We start from the raw sequence: 6,000 nt of genomic DNA on the forward strand, positions 1-6,000 counted from the left end.
TCATTGGAGAAAAGATAGTTTCTTCAACAAATGATGCTGAGAAAACCGAAAATCCATATGTAGAAAAATAAAATGAAACCCCTATCTCTCACCCTGGTTGAAATTCAACTCAAAGTACATCAAAGACTTAGGCACTAGAACAGAGACCCTGGGTCTAGTAGAAGAAAAAGTAGTCCCATGTTGGCCGAGGAACTGACTTCCTTAACAAGACTCCTAATGCACAAGAAGTAAAATCCAGAATCAATAAATGGGATATATTCAAACTAAACTGTCTCCTCAGTAAAGAAAACAATCAATAATCTGAAGATAGAGCCTACAGAATGGGATAAAATCTTTACCACATGCACCTCAGATAGAGAATTTCAGGAATATATAAAGAACTCAAAAAACTCAACACCAAAAAAACAAATAACTCAATTAATAAATGGGCTAAGGAACAGAACAGACACTTAACTAAGAAGATATACAATCAACCAACAAATATATGAAAAAATGTTTAACACCTCTAGTGGTTATAAAAATGCAAGTCAAAACTACTCTAATATTTTATCTCACTCCATTCAGAATGACAATTATCAAGAATACAAGCAATATTAAATATTGATGAGGCTGTGGGAGAAAAGGTACAGTCATACATTGCCCGTGGCCTTGCAGATTGGTGCAAACATTATAGAAAGTGGTATTGAGATTCCTCAGAAAACTGGGAATGAAACCACCATTTGACCCAGCTATCCCACTCTTAGGTTTATACTCAAAGCACTTAATATCAGCAGACTACAGTAATGTAATCACATCAAAGTTCATCAATATTGATCAATTCACAATAGATAAACTATTTAACAAACCTAGGTTCCCTTCAACAGATGAATGGATAAAAACATGAGGCATATGCACACAATGAAATATTACTCAGCTTTAAAGAAGAATGAAATTATGGCTTATGATTTCATGACCAGTATGATTCTACATCACATACAAACCAAAGAATGAGAGGCTATACTCCATTTATGAGTCATGTGTCAAAATGCATTCCATTCTCATGCATAACTAATTAGAAAAAAATTAGAAAAAGTAAAACAAAGAAAAAAACTGACTATGTTTATATTATTTGATTCTCAGTCACAAAAGGGGGAAAAAGGAAGATAAGTAACCACAATCCTGATCTTCCACATGAGTACTGCATTGAAATGAATAGGTATTGGACTTGGTTGAATGTGGCATATGTGCAAAAAGTGATATATATCTTGACACACCACGTCCTTCAATCCTCAGATTGAGAAATGTGTCCCAAGTCCTAGGAGGCTTCACAGCAGCTGAGGGATTCCAGGACTGGGATGTGTCCCACTCGTCCTTGAAGCCATACTGTCCCTGCTTGAGGCCAGGACTGCTTGCCCACAGGGCTGCAAATCTGGGTGCAGTGGGTGGTCCTGCCTGCATGAGGAGCCTGGGAGACTCTGAAGGCCAGGTGTTCCCAGTCCTTCCACACCCAGTGATTCACTGACCATGGCCCTGATGAGTTGGGGTTGGACAGGCAGAGTGGTTGTCAGTCCCTGCAGAGTAAGAGATTGAACCTCTCTAGTGGCATCTCCATCAGGGACATAGTGGGCAGCCCCCCACCCCAGTCACACACCCTGGTGCCAGCAGCACCTGCAGCCTCTGCGTCTGGATAAAGGAGACACGGAGCCTCATCCTGGCAGCAGGAGGAGCAGCTATGGAGTGGTGATGGATTCCCTGGGAGAGTGTTCTGGGGCTGCTTCAATGAAATACGTGGATTGTCCCATGGGACAATTGTCCAATGGGTTAAAACATAATAAACGCACTGTACAATTCAAAGGCAGCATCTCCATCTCGCCACTCCTCCTGCCCCTTGTGGAGTCCTGTCAAGTCCCCACTGTTCTTTCTCAATATTTTATGATCATTTGGCTTCCTTGTATCTCCATGTGCTTCTAGAGAGCTTTAAAAATTCTTTTTTTTGTAGTTTGCTGATTTATTTTTAAATTAAGTAATTAATTTTAATTAGATGTATATGACAGCAGAATGCATTGTGATTTACCGTACACAATTGCAGCACAACTTTTCATTTTTCTGGTTGTACACGATGCACCATTTGTGCATTCATACATGGACCTAGGGTAATGATGTCCATCTCATCCCACCATCTTTCCAGCCTCCATTTCCCCCTTCCCACTCCTCCCTCCCTTTGCCCCATCAAAGTTCCTCCATCCCCCCTTCTCCAATTATGGATCAGCATCCACTTATCAGAGAGAACATTCAGCCTTTGATTTGAAATAGCTGCAGAGTCCTGGGCTTTCCTTGGCGGCTTGGCGGCCGAGTGGCCGACCAGCCAGCAGGGGGCGCACTGTCCGCCGCGCTCCCTCACAGCGCCCGCTTCCGCTAACGGAAGCCTGGACGGCTGGAGGCTGCGGGATGGCGGTGCCTCTCAGGTCCCGCTCTGGTCGCTACCTGCGCTGCCCGGGCACGGCATCCACTGGCCCGGCCTCACGCTCCGCCCGTCGCCGGCAGGTGTGCAAAGCCGGACCGGCCGAGGCGGCCATTTCCGCGGCCTGAGACCCGCGGCCCGCGGCAGCTGAACCAGAACTTCGGGCGCCTCTTTCCCGCTAGGACGCTGCCTGCCCCGCGCGCCAGGGCGGCCGGCGGGCAGGTGTCCTCCGGGAGGAGCCTCTGGGACCCGCGGCGGGCGGGCGGGGATGGCGCGCAGCAACCGGTGTCTCTCTTACCTTTGTGCCTGTGGTGTCCGCTGATGGGGACTGGGTGCCGCGGCCCACCCAGGCCGGCCTGCCGCCTGGGGCGCTCTGGAGCTGGGGAGGGGCGGCGGTTGAGCACCTGAGGGAACCTGCACCCACCTGTCCGCTGGCGCGGGGTGGGGGCCAGGTGAGTGGTCAGTGAGCATGCGTGGGCTTCAGGTGGTGCAGAGGGAACACCGCGGGCTGTGCCAGTTGTGCCTCCAGGCAGGAGCACCAGAGGATGAACCACAGGCCTTGCTTGGCTGCCTCCTAGCTTTCCCTGAGGATGACCACTCACTCTGAAAGCTCCTTTTTCCACTGCTTCCTTTTGTACCTGGGCAAACACTTTGTGATGTGCCATGCTCTGTGATTTGTGTTTCTAAGTTTGATTATTCACTTTCTATAGATCAATTATGAATCTCTCCAATTAGGACTTTAATGTTTTTCTCAAAACTCAGTTTTTGTTTTTGACCTACAAGCAACCAAAAACTTAGCATTTAATGCATGCCTTTTTCTTCATTAATTCAGCTAAGAAATATGTATGGAACACCCACTGTGTGCATTGTGCTGGGCACTGTACTGGACACCCTCCATGCATATTTGATTAAGGCATAGGCTTTTGCTTCACATGTCCTTTCAGTTTGGTGGAAAAAAGAAGAGAATCAATGGCTCATTATCTTTCTTGCTTGGAATAATCTCAGCCAATACACTCAAATTTCACTTTTGTTCAAGGATTCTGATTCTTGCAAGAACATTTTAATTTCTTTGGGGAGTTCATTTAGTATCTGAAATTTTGTGTGTATTTTATGCTGCCTTTCTATAATATGCCTTTACTGGCTTTTTAAAGTGCACGTATATTAACTTTTCTGAAGACAAAAATGAGGCCTTTACCTATAATGGAGTCCTGTTTGGTTTTTAACACAGTATGCAGTGTGGTTACTGCTGAAGCTGAGAACCTGGTATTCTTTCTCAGTAGTGGTAATGTTTTTCTGGCAATTGCCATACTAGGCCTTTCACATTCTTGGAGTATATTGGAACTTTACGAATATAGAAATGTTTAACAGGCTTCTGACTTTATCCCATGTAACACTTCAATTGAGAGTCTCTTGTTTTCTTTGTATATACTCATACCCCAAATTCACTACTTAATTTTGAAGTTTATCTTTCATTTGATGAACTTTTCCCCCTCACAGAGAAACCAAGTTTTTCTCAACTCATGAAGCCGATGATACATAAACAACTGTAAAGAGAACCACAAACTGAGATGTGTTTTCTTTGCTATCTTCATCTAGACACAGTTATGTCTGTCTCCTATCCTACCCCACCTTGGCCTTATGATAAAAATTCATAACCCAGCAGAATTACAAAGTGTTAAGTCCACAAATAATTGCCAAGTCCTGTTCAAAGTCATTCTTTCTCATCTGCATTTACCTGTGCTTTGATTTTGAATAGCTTGTGCTGTTTTGGAGCCTTCGTTTCTTAAAAGTTAAAATGGACTGGTAGAGAATAAATACAGCACAGGAGGAGTGATTTCAGTGACTTAGTCACGAACCAACACAAAATATTTTAATGAATGAATGGGATTCAATTGTCATTTTGTAAATGATCATCTTTCTTCCTTTTCTGGTAGGGTTTTTAGACCCTGAGGAGGAATTGGAGCTGATCCACATTATGGGAATGGAAACCACGGAACCTGAGCCAGACAGTGCAGTGCAGCCTGCCTCTTGTTCTGATGACCTTTCATGCCAAATGAGACTCTGAGAAGATCACTCCATTGAAGACTGTTCTAAGAAAAAGCAGGATCAGAAGAGATTGGGAACTCAAAGAGGTCTTGAGACCAATGTTGAACCCTTTGCTAGAATCTGGATCAGTTCATGGGGATTTTAGATCTAGAGACGAGAGTGGTGATGAGAGCAGTTTAGTTTCCATGAACCTATGGAAATGAAACCTCTGGAAATTAATCCATCATGTCCAACAGAAGAAAATGATCTATCTGTCCTGATTCCTGTGGGGGACCAACTACCAGAAGCCCATCTTTCCACTGATGTTCCAGAAAAAACGGTTCCAATCCAAATCACAGCTTTTCACCAGAAACCACCGGTGAGACAGTGGTCCATTCGACCGCAGGGCACTTCCAGACTGAACTTTTTAAAAAATTTATTTATTTGTTCTAATTAGTCATACATGACAGCAGAATTCATTTTGATTCATAGTACACAAATGGAGCACAACTTTTTATTTCTCTGGTTGTACACAAAGTAGAGTCACATCATTCGTGTCTTCCTATATGTATCTAGGGTAATGATGTCCATCTCATTCCACCATCTTTCCTACCCCCATGGCCTTCCCTTTCCATCCCTCCCCTTTGCCCTATCCAAAGTTCATCCATTCCTCCCTTGCCCCCTCCCCCATTATGGATCAGTATCTACTTATCAGAGGAAATATTCACATTCAGTTTCAAGTGATATTCCTACTAGCCCCGACTGCATATACATTGTAATGGATTGATTATATTCCAGGGATTTTTCAAGACAACAGATTTGGACATTTGGACATCAGTGATAAATTGAGTACTGAGCTCTTCTAGGACAAAAGTGAGGAGGCTTCCCTTGACCTAGTGTTTGAGCTGGTAAGTCAGCTACAGTGTCACACTCATAAAGAGAATGGAATTGAAATTTGCATGGAGTTTCTGCAAGGCACTTGTGTTTATGGCAGGAATTATTATTCATGCTTAGAGCACTGTATATTATTTTTCCTATTTCAAGAAAATTTACCATTTGTAAAAGAAACCAACTTCCCATTTAAAATTGTCTGTTAACTATGAAAGCTGTGTACTTGAGTCATTTGTATATCTCTTCATACTGTAGTGGTCTTTCCTTTGTTATTGACTGATACAGTACCCTGATTACAAGGTTATTTTGTACTTGTCTTAATACATTAGTATAATAACAACTGCTTAAAAATAAAATAAAATAAAAGTACCATGTGACATACATGTATCTTGCACATTGATGATTACTGTAATCAAGCTAATTAACATATCCACCCACTCACATATGTGTGTGTGTGTCTGTGTGTGTTTGTGTTTGTGTGTGTGTGTAGTGAGAACACTTTCAAGCAGAACAATTAAAAAAAATTTTTAGTTGTAGTTGGACACAATACCTTTCTTTTATTTATTTTTGTGTGTGGTGCTAAGGATTGAACCCAGGACCTCACATGTGCCAAGCAAGTGCTCTGCAACTGAGCCATAACCCCA

General features: G+C 43.0%; 1 long non-coding RNA gene across 1 annotated transcript; it reads left to right on the plus strand.

Moving 5' to 3' along the window:
• Window positions 1-2,399: 2,399 nt before the first annotated feature.
• LOC144370359 (uncharacterized) lies at window positions 2,400-5,739 on the plus strand. Its single transcript, XR_013430344.1, has 2 exons — window positions 2,400-2,702; window positions 4,375-5,739. It is a non-coding gene; the product is annotated as an uncharacterized LOC144370359 (long non-coding RNA).
• Window positions 5,740-6,000: the final 261 nt, after the last annotated feature.

This window comes from Ictidomys tridecemlineatus, chromosome 14, assembly GCF_052094955.1.
Source record: "Ictidomys tridecemlineatus isolate mIctTri1 chromosome 14, mIctTri1.hap1, whole genome shotgun sequence".
Classification (NCBI taxonomy): Eukaryota; Metazoa; Chordata; class Mammalia; order Rodentia; family Sciuridae; genus Ictidomys; species Ictidomys tridecemlineatus.